The 10,948-nt window shown below is 43.9% G+C and overlaps 2 long non-coding RNA genes across 2 annotated transcripts in view; both read right to left on the reverse strand.

The window, feature by feature from the left end:
* The window catches only part of LOC109321013, a 27,831-nt gene extending 24,056 nt beyond the window's left edge, over positions 1 to 3,775 (reverse strand). Inside the window, exons 1-2 of the long non-coding RNA XR_002103931.1 lie at positions 3,715 to 3,775; positions 640 to 865 (exon numbers count right to left, since the gene is read on the reverse strand). This is a non-coding gene — a long non-coding RNA (uncharacterized LOC109321013). The remainder of the gene's footprint in view (positions 1 to 639; positions 866 to 3,714) is intronic.
* Positions 3,776 to 5,819: 2,044 nt separating this feature from the next.
* On the reverse strand, positions 5,820 to 10,600 carry LOC109321014. The gene is made up of 3 exons (XR_002103932.1): positions 10,443 to 10,600; positions 10,203 to 10,274; positions 5,820 to 6,353 (listed from the first exon to the last, which is right to left on the reverse strand). It is a non-coding gene; the product is annotated as an uncharacterized LOC109321014 (long non-coding RNA).
* Between the last annotated feature and the right edge of the window lie 348 nt (positions 10,601 to 10,948).

A 10,948-nucleotide genomic window follows, 5' to 3' on the forward strand; every position in this document is an offset into this window, starting at 1 on the left:
TGAGAAAGGATGCTTAGATGAATGCTGCCCATAACCTGAGAAGTCATGCTTATAGTGCAAAGTCTTTATGCATTTATGCATTTGAGAATACCCACTTCCCATCACTAGGAAGACTGGTTTTCAAAACTTCCATAATCATCTTCACAAAAACATGCTCAGGGACAATTGGAGGAAGCTGGCATGTGGAGCTTACTTTAGATGGGTTATTGCAGTTGCTCATAGGGGGTTGATATTGCTGTAGACAGCCATAATGTGGTACCAAAAATCACTGCAGAGTAAAATGAACCCAGGATGCAACCTGCATATTTGAAAAGGGACACTGGGCCATCTTTCATAAATATTTTGTGTTTCAGACTGGCTAGGGCAGATGTGTTGTAAAAATGGATCCTCCTCCAGCCATTAATAACTTGAAAGCAAATGAACATAACAATAAAAGTTCCTCAGTGCCACATGACTAATCATACAGTGGCAGCAAGCAAAACTCTCAGTTTTGAGACAAGAACGAGCTCTTTCTAAAGGCACAAGTAGCTCTCAGCTTTGATGATGAAGCCCTTAGAAACAGAAAACTGTTGCCTAGCTGTCTGGATTTGTTGGCAAACTCGTAAGACCACATTGGACAACGATGATGATGAATCTGACCTTATCCTGAAGAGGGCATGTCCAAAATTTCCCATCCCCTGTTCCTCTCCTCCTGCAGCTTCCAGCATTCAGAGGTTCAGGACATCCTGATATAGAGGCTGTCCCCTTGTCTACCAAGTTCAATACCCACCGATGGACTTTTCCTCCAAGAATGGATCCCTTTTGAACTGGGTTAGACTATCAGCCTCTACAGCCTGTACAAAGGATCCCACAGGTTAATTACATGCTGCATGAGAAAAAATGAAAGTATTAGGTAGGAAGCTCTATGTCCCCTGGTTCTAGTAGTGTGATAGATAGATAATAAGCAATAAATACTTAGTGAGTTTCTCAGGACTCGTAGTAGAGGTGATATCTTTTATTAGACTAATAAGATTTTTTGCAAAAAAGTGTCTCTTGGGCACAAACACTCTTCTTCAGGCATTGGAGAAAAGACTGTAACGTTCTCCTGGGTAGAAATGAAAGTTCATATTCCATAGGATTTCACAGAGGAGTCAGTAGATGAACATCTCCTCTGGGCAGTCAGTTCACAGCTGAGTTTCTCTGCATCTTTTGTTATTTGGTGAACCTCTATGCTGCCTCTCTCAACCATCTCTTTTCTAAGATGAAAACTCCTAGCCTATTTAGTCTCTCCTCGTAAGGACGCCAATACTTCTGATCATCCCTGTTGCTCCTTCTCTGTACCTTTTTCTAGTTCATCTGCAGCCTTTACTGAGGTGCAGGGACCAACGCTGCACACAGTTTTCAGAGCTTTAGCAGAGATTCGAGGATAACAAAGTATTTTTGCAGAAGTCCATGGGGAGGTCTTCTCAAGGGTGAGATAGACTGAGCATGTTCAATGGCATTTTGAAAATCTTAACACATGGGTGAGGGAGGTTGGCAACGGGGATGTTGGGAGGCAGCCGGTAGCGTCTCACTCCATCGTTAGATTAGAGCTGGCTGGCACTTTGCACGTGGAATGCTTCCCAGTTGGAAAACTGAAATTTTCTGTGGGGAAAATGTTGCTGCTGATTTCCCTCGTTAGGGCAATCAAAAGGAACGTAGAGTCAATATTTTGACCTGGAACAGAATACTCATAACATTGTTTCAGCATGAAATATTCCACTTCAAAACTAAATAGATGCCATCATTTTGAAATGAAGTACCTTGCATTTCAGTGAGCACTTCTTCCTGGCAGTCTGAAGCAAGGAAAAGGCACTGACATTCAAGATGGGGGAAACGGGGAAGAGATGTCCTTTTAGCAAAAGCAATTTACTTACTAAGCAGGACAAGACATCCCTCACTATTTTCTGGAACAGACCTGTTTGGAAAAGATAAGGAGACTTAGGTTTGCCTTTCTGTTGGAAAGAAGGCACTAGGTGCTACCGATGTGTGGGTTCACGTTCATGGGAAACCTCTAACCCCATCATGGGAAGGCCAGTGAGTGGGAGGAAAAAGGCCCATGAGGTCGGTAGGTGGACGGAGTGATGTTCACTTTGACATCTGGGCATGTTTTGTAATGATAATGTTTTGTAACGATAGAACCTATTTCTCTTTCTTTCTCTTTCCTTCTTTTCCCCTTCACTGGTACCCTCAATAGGTTGGTTTTGGTTTTGGTTTGGTTTCGTTGGTGGTGGTGATCATTCGCTGATTTGCGGGAAAGCTTGACTGAAGTACTGCAAATCTGAAGCAACAAGATTTAGGCTTCATTACATTCCTTCTGGAGCTGTTTCCACAGCCGTGGAAGGGAGTCTGCTCTTTGTGCCTCAGGTGCCAGGAGCCCAAGTACTATTGGCTTGGTTGCTGAACAACAAATTTAAGGAAGGCCGTCAAGATGCATGTGATAGAGGTGCTTTTTGGAGGAAGTCACCCTGGGGATTCGGAAATAGTATCTCAGCCTGTTTGGAAAAAAATACAAGCCCACTTTTTAGGGAAGTTTTCCCACTCTTACCCCCAAATCCTGTGAGCATTTGGTAGATTTTGAGGAGGACTAGAACACATTTTATTATCTGTCATTTTAGGATTAATAGCATCTGTCTTCAAAACAGTGCTGTTTAGGATGAGAATACCTAAATCTAGTGTTTGTAGGCCCTAGAGAATTCGTTTTCCTATGGCATGGAAGACCCCTGAAGAGCAGAGGTGAGGAGGAGCAAGGGGCATCTGTTGCAAGTGAGCTGGTGAAAGCTTGAATTAGTGTCTCCGCCATACGGACACGCTGGTTTTGGCTTGCAGCAGATGACCGGTGTGAAGCTGCCTGTGTCACTGCATAATGGCATTTCTAGGACCGAGGATGTGGCCAGTTCTGCTGTCCAAGATGCAAAGGACTCCATGGTGTCGTAATCTCAATAACAATAGGCTCTGCTTCATGATCCTTAGCATTAGGCCTAGGTACTTCAGATGTAAAGCATAAGCTTCAGGAACATTGGATTTGCAGACACTCATTTGAAATTATCTTTGGATAAAATAGGCTGAGCACCTGACACATCAGATTCAGGGACACCAAAAGACAAGTTGGTGTTTATGTAGAGGTTTTGTTTAAAATCTCTTTGTTTAAGGTTATGAAGATAGAAGCAATGCCATAATATTTTTTTCCAACTATTTAAGTTGGTCTAATAAAAGATATCAGATTCACCCAAAGAACCTTGCCTGCCTATGTCCTTAGACCAACATGGCTACAACTGACACCCCTGCCATAATATTTTTCACTCAGATCCAGAACTGAAACGATCTCTTTTATTGGGCCAGGAATAGGAAACAAACATTTTAAAACTACAATGGCAACATGCCTCTTTCCCATCTGAATGTGGAGTCCTTCTGCTTCATCAGGATCACAGAAAAACAGGGCTAGAAGGGACCTCAGGTGGTCACCTTGTCCAACCTCCTCCCTGTCCAAACCATCCCATACGAGAGCTTCTCTAACCTATTCCTATTTCCGAGCACTAATGGGAAGATCACCTTTGCTGCTTTGTCCTCACCACCCCCTCCTGTTTCCCTCTGCCAGCTCTCCAAAGAGTTATTTGCTTCGATGGCCGCATGATTCTGGGGCTGTAAAAACTCATGCTTTCTGAATGGGCATCAAGGGGATTGTAATGCACTCACCAGTGGATTAAACTTCAAAATCAAGCTCCCTGGTCTTGATGATACAAGTGGTTATTCCAGGACTACATGGCATTGTTCATACACAAGGTTTCCCTCAAATGCTCTACAAAAATAATTCATCAATATAATTAATTAAGAAACTTCCTCTATAACCAAAGGTGTCACTGGACAGGCCCTGCCCTGACCCCACATCAATAAGCATCATCCAAATAAAGGTGTCAGAGAGTTCATTTGAATTTTTGTGCCTCCTCTAGTCATTGGTTATTTTGGGGCGGGCAGCAGTAAGACCTACAATGCTTGGGAGATGTAGGCATAAAGGGTATGTAGGGATGTTATGATTACAGTGACTTAACTAGGGTTGGGTCTAGCTAAATGCCCATCTGTGCAGATGTTTGAGGGGTTTAAATCAGGCCGAAAGTGGCGAGCCCAGTCTAAGTTAGGTCACCTGAGTAAGTTGAACCTGATCCTGGGAAGATCTGCATAGGTTGGAGCACAGCCCCCATAGCTTGCCGCATCCCCAGGGATGTGCTCTTCCTATCCCAATCCTGACTGGGCTATTTTAGCCCCCCAGTCTCCCTCCCACCCCGGATGAACAACTTCCCCCCAGCCCACTACCATCCCATTAATACCCCCCCAATACCCGCCACTGTCCTGCCGATCCATTAATCCTCCTAATCCCACTTGCCTCTCTCCTTATCCTGAGTTACTTACACCAGGTCCCCTGCAAATGCCTGTACATGCCGCTCTCCATCTATGATCACATGGCTTCAAGCAACTTGAATCCACTTGATCTTAGATCGGGTGTAGCGAACATCTGTACACACCCAAAGTGAGGCCAGTGTGCATCGGGGCAGAACCAAGGAGAAGATATTACGATGTTCAGAACAGCTGCACGGGTTTTAGCTGCACGTGGGCTTCCCGCACATCCTTGCCCCGCTGCTTCAGGAATGGTGCGCTGGGGAAGGCAGTTATAGTTCTGCTGTCTACAAGTGAAAATGAAGTTATGCTATACTATTTTCAATGGCAGCCTCCAACAGGCTATTTATTGCTGATTATGATGCTTCCAAATGGCAGCGGGCTTGAATTTAGAGTGACAAGATGGCATTGACAGATGCAAACCATTGCTTTTGGCAGCTGGAAGCTGAACAGCTTAGCAATGGCATTTTGCAGCAGAGCTGGAATGCTTGGCAATAACTGAGGCTTTTAAAGCCCAACGAGTCTTGATTGCTGGGTATATGGTTTATAGTGCTCACAGGCCATCAGGCTTCATAATGGTAAGTGCCTTGTGCTTTGGAAAGAAGCTACAAAAATGGTAGGATTAACTTGCAGAGTTCTCCTCCGCGTCTGTCAGAGGGAGACTGCAATATCGTGTAGGCTTCAGGAGAAACACAAGTCGGAGTAGGAAGCCCTCTGTGATCCAAGGGAAAAGGCAACCAGGCAGAGGAAGACTTCAAATCAGCTGCCTGGGTACATCTGAACTGAAACCTCACTGAAATTTGAACAGCGCGGAGACTTCAGGCAGTAATAGATTGTAGAGCAGATGTCCAGATCTCTTGCTTGTTAGCAAATGCTAATAATAACTCAGTAAAAAAAAAAAATGATGCTATGGAAAAGTGACTTGAAATAATCAGCAAGGTGACAACCACGGATTTCAGTGTTTACACAGAGCTATAGGTAATAAAATACTGGAAGCCATTGTTTTAAACCATCTAATTATTGCAGAAGGACTGGGGAGAGGTAGAGGGGAGATGGCAGCTGGCATGTAGAGCTGGGGCACCTTTGCGTTGATGCAAGGCACAATGAAAAAAATCCCTAGCTTGAAGGGCAGGCAAGCTAAAATGTTGCTGTGTTTCCATGATTTTGAAGAAAGGAGCACTGAGATAAGTACCATGGAGTTTTTGGGTTTTGTTTTTTGGGGTGTTCAGGGCCAATACCCATTTGAACAAATGATCAAGAGCAGTGGTGCATGTTTCAGGATGATTGGGGAGGGGCTCCCTGGGAGGTGTGCTTTCACCAAAACCAAACATTGGGCTCCAAACAAGGGTGACTTGGTGACTGCACTGACCTGCAATAGGCAGATGTTCAGATCAGGGGATCCAGTGCTCCCTTCTGGATTTATATTCAATGAGTTTGCTTGGTGGGAGATGCAATGGGTGAGGTCGCTGATGGATGTGGCAATGGTGATACCCACGTATTTAAGACATGCCATCTTCCAGCACTCCTGCTGAAAGTACCTGTAAGGCATTCACACAAGCACATCTCTTGCAGAAACACATCTAGGAGAGGCTGAGACCCATACTGCACTGGTTTTGCAGATGCGTATAGGTATACGAGTGCTGTTTGCTAGCAAGGGGTCACTCTCAAAGCATTTGAAGAGATCTGTTCAAAGCAGGCCCTCCAATGTATATACTTGTGTACTCCTCAAATGTCTTTGGCCTTTTTATAGGTTGCAGATAACAACTTTGCAAGAAGAAAACAATTGTACTTACTGTGAAAGAGGCAGAGAAGACAAGGGGTGACTTTCATCCAAACTGAGATCTGAATATGACTTCTTAACTCAGTAATAAGGTCCGCTGCCATGTTTCAGTCTCATTTGCTTGTTGCTGAATATGTATCTTTCTGAACAGATCACAGAAGAACTGGAAAAAAGACCATGAAAGCCATGTTTTTGGGTATGATTTTGCATGTGCAAAATTGGGATAAAAGTGCTGCTTAGTGGATCTGGACAAAATCAAAATTCAACTTGCTCAAACTTTATAGCGGCATTTTCCCCCACTCCCTTTTACTTTTCTTCTCATTGTCTAATGGAAGTAAAAGGAAGAACAGAAAAAAGCAACCAAAAGTGTCAGACAAATCTTTCCCCAACATGAAAGAAGTTGGCACTGGTCAAATACATTTGACAAACATGCTTGCTCAAGGGCTTCTTTGTCAATCCAAAAAACTACCTATTCACCTGACTACAGGTCTAGTAACATGCAATTACAGAAAGGAAGCTTGGACAGAGCTTGATCCTGTCTTTTAAAAAAAGAAAAGAAAAGAAAAGTTCCTGATGACCATTTAAAAACAATTGTTTTTCAACTTATGTATATAGCAGCAGCACAAAGCACCCTTCTTTGTGATTGTTTTTGCTTTACTGCATACTGGTTCACTGGGAAATGCATGTGCTTTCCTGTTTTCTCATTTTCAGCTGAACTGCTTGCCAAGTGCTGCAGACATTGTCCACAATATCTGCTGATCCCTCTGAGTGATGAGCAAAGCTGCGCATGACCTGCATGTGGTATGACCCCTTTTTATAATACTGTGTGGAGATTGCTATAAAACAAGAAATTCTAGCAAAAGTGGTACCTCTACTGAAGAGTGGGGAAGGGGTAGAGGGAAGGGGATCTAGGCTACTAAAGACCTGTTAGTCTAACCTCAGCTGCATGTAAGGCTTTGGGGAGGGAGGGGGGAGGGTAATTTAAAGCATGGAGGTAAATGGAAGAAGGAATAGCATGAAACATGGGTTTATCAAAAGCAGATCACATCAGAATAGCCTGAGATATTTTTAAAAAATCAATTATAGAGGAAAAAATGTTAAGGCAAGGGTAAACAACAGTAGACTTTATCTCTCTGGACATCATTGAAGCTTTGGATATGGTGCCACATGCAGAAATATTAAGATTATTACCAGAATCTTATGGTAAGGAATGTGATAATAGGTGATATTGAAAACACAAGTATCAGGCTGATGGAGGGTTATTAATGGAGTTCCTCAAGGGCTGTTCTTGAGACCGATCTTCTTTAATATTTCCATTGCTAAGCAAGGCACAAAGAGTAGGATTGTGCGAATGAAATGCACCAGATGCCCAAAGAGGAGAGACATCATCAGTATCGAGGAGAAAAAGAATATTGTTACAAGAGCAGGATGACCTTGAGCACTGGAGTACTAGAGATGAGACAAAATCCTCAAGTTCATACTAGTAATAGTTTCTGCTTTAAGCTGGGAGCTCACCGGTTGGAAATAATGGGAGAAGATTAGTAACCAGCAGGGTAAAACAGCTGTGGAAATGGCAAATGCGATCCGAGGATGTATCAGGCAAAGTATTTTCAGCTTATGTGGGAAATGTTTAATGCTACATGTGCAGTGGTGTAGAGCACCAGTGCACAAGAGCAGGTGGCTATGGCCTGGCTATGGCATTGTTTGGGTTGGAAATGAGAAGAAATCACTTGGAGAAGGAGGTTTTGCTGTCTCTTTCCAGTATGAGCATGTGAAGGAAAAACATGTGTTTAAAGATCCCACTTCATTAAGCTACATAAGGGGAATGTGCAGTGCCAATGATGGCAAGGGAATGCATCCTATGACTTGGGAGGCCACTTCCCGATCTGTGGCCTGGGAGGTGGGACGCTAATAGGAAAGGAGGAAGTAGAGAAGACAAAGGAGGGGATGGTTTCCTCTGTCCTCACTATTACTTGGCTGACCTCGCTGCCTGGGACCTATTGCTTCAAGTGGCAGCTGCTCTACAGGAAAGTCCTGGTTTGCTGAAATCGCCTGGTGTCCTGCAGAAGACAGGGTCAACGTGTTACATGCCCACATGCTGGAGTGAGGATCATCATACGCTGACCCATGTAACATGCCCCGCTGCTTAGTAATTAGGCAAATGACTGTGCTGAAGTGATTTGCACCTGTTCTATGATAACGGCAGGGGTGTGATTCCCAGAGCGGTTTCCTGCCTCTTCCACTTGAGTTTATAAATCATTTGGGAAATATTTAATGGGTGTTGCTTTTCAAATCCATCACAACTCCCCTTTGCACACCCAAGGCTGGAAAACAGCAACATGTGGACACATTGCTTGTTGTGTGGGTATCAAGTCAGTGGATGGAGGCAGTGGGGGGGGAGGATAAAATAAGATGGTGAGGGAGACTCTACCCAGCTAGTTGTGCAAATGTTGGGTGGCACACCTCCGTAATGCTGAAGTGAGCACACGGCGCTTTACAAATTATCCCATTCATAAAAGAGGTTGGGCCGCGAGAGAAGGGCAGAGGTCATCGTTACGTCTAATCTCCTCCGGGTAGGTTCGGTTACTCTATCAGTATCCAGGGAGCTCTTCGTTACAGCCATTAGTGACAACTTCTGAAACAGGGAGTCTGTCTGGGGAAAAAGAAATCAGGAGCTCTACCTAACTGAGAGTGCGCTGCGTGGTTACAGCAGAAATACAGATCACACTGAGAAGGTGTGAAATCCAAGATCATTTTCTGGTTGTTATGTATTAAATTAGAGTAAAGCTTCCCGAGGTGAAAAGACTCTCTCTCCATTACCACACACTTGGCTGTAAAATGTGTAGGCTACATCTCATTATCACTTAAGAAATTAGAACCTCAAGGTCGTGAATAACAAAGTGTCTAGTGTGACCCTCCACAGACTTGGCTTATTAAATCAGCCAAGTGCATGTGTAATTTTCTGTCATTTTTGATGACCTTCAGAGATTAGGGTCGTCATAATATATACTAACAGAGCACAATTCATCAAGGGGCTGAGGGAGGGCATGATAAGGGAATAAATTATTTACAGGCAGTCTGCCCAGGTGGTGAGTGCAAAGGGTAGGTGCATGTCTGACCCTTGCCCTTGGGGGCACGGAGGCTTCCCCAGAGATAGAGCTGAGCGCTTGTCCTCAGCCCTACCGGAGGGATGGGCGACAGGGCTTCAGGCCCTTTTGCCCCATGGCAGGTATGAAGAACGTGTTGCTCCAGAGTTTTTGACTTAGCGTGCCAAATTCAAATGCATGGGCATGAGCAGGGAACAAAGCAGGGGCCAAGGCTTGTCTTAAGAAACCCAGTTAGAGCATATGGGGGCTGGGCAGGAAGCCACCGCTCCATCATCTCAAGGCTTTAAGATTTCAGAAGGTTTCCCCTTCTGCATCAGGGTGAAGCCAATCCCTTCTGGAGCTTTTCATGGGAATGGGGACCCCAAAAGTAAATAGCCCAGGGATTTAAACTGCCTTGGGGTACGAGAGACCTTGCATTTCGCCTGTGGCTAAAGCGAGGCATGTGTGTGCACAAGCCTCTGGCCCTGGGTGTCTTATTGTAGCTGATATATCCGGGGATGCTGGAGTTCAATGGGAGGCTGCTACTGGGATTTAATTATGTTGCTCCTTTCCATGTTTTATCTCTCTCTCTACCGCATAAATAATTCTGTGCTACTCAATACACATCTACTCAGACATCTGCTTTGATTTCTCTTTTTCTTCTGGCTGCTAGCTTTTCATGGGTCAATGCCCTGTAAGCTAAGGAGCTGTGGCTACCTGAGATGACTGTTCGGTAAAGAAGGGTAGAATTCCTCTCTGATGCTAAAATAATTTTCCAGGAATGAAAAAATGTTCAAGCTTATCTCTTTTTCTCTCTCTCTCTCTCTTTCTGTGCCTTTATCCTAGAACCATATGTTACAGAGGATAATGTTGCTTAATGCTTATAAATAATTTAGCAACAAGTAGGTAATTTATAATATACATACCTTGGCAATTGTAGACTCCACTTCAGCAAGGTTTATATTGGAGCAGAGCTACCAAGCAGGTTGGAGAAGATGCTGGAATAATGATATGAAAACTCTTTTACATTTTGCAGCTGCAATTCATTTATGTGCTATACTGTAACAGGCTTAGTGAAATGTTCTTACCATATAAAAGCTTAATGAATGATACCCAGGTTTGCTGTTCCCTATTCACCAGGGTCTCATTCAGCAACTTTTCCTCACCTCAGGTAGTGGGAGGATCAGGCCTGACTAATATGTGACTATTTAATCAAAATGGTAAATTTCCCTGGGAAACCTTCTGAAAGTGCCTTGCATCCTTAGGAAGATAATGGAACTTCACCGCAACGTTGTTTTTGAAGACCTCAGCCTACATCTCCTCTTGTAATAAAGAAACACAAGTGTACTTAAGAAAACATCCTTTAAATTACTGAAGTGGAAATTGTGCACGTCTTGTACTGCGGGTGGACCTTCCCTATTTTCCATTTTATTTAAATTAGTCTTGTATTGCTTCACTGCCATTGAACTCTGCATTTCTCTAAGTGGTTCACCACAGGACTATTCCTGAACGTGTAAGCACTAGGGAAAGGCCAAAGTCCTCCTTGGTTTGCACTTCACTACCTTTATGGGGGCTCACTCTGTAGTATATGTGGCTGTAACAGAGAAAACGTGCGATTGTACCTCATGATGCTGATCTGCCACTGGGTGGTGCTGAAATGCTGCCGGCTGCT

Source organism: Crocodylus porosus, unplaced genomic scaffold (genome assembly GCF_001723895.1).
Source record: "Crocodylus porosus isolate Cpor-Errol unplaced genomic scaffold, CroPor_comp1, whole genome shotgun sequence".
NCBI lineage: Eukaryota > Metazoa > Chordata > Crocodylia > Crocodylidae > Crocodylus > Crocodylus porosus.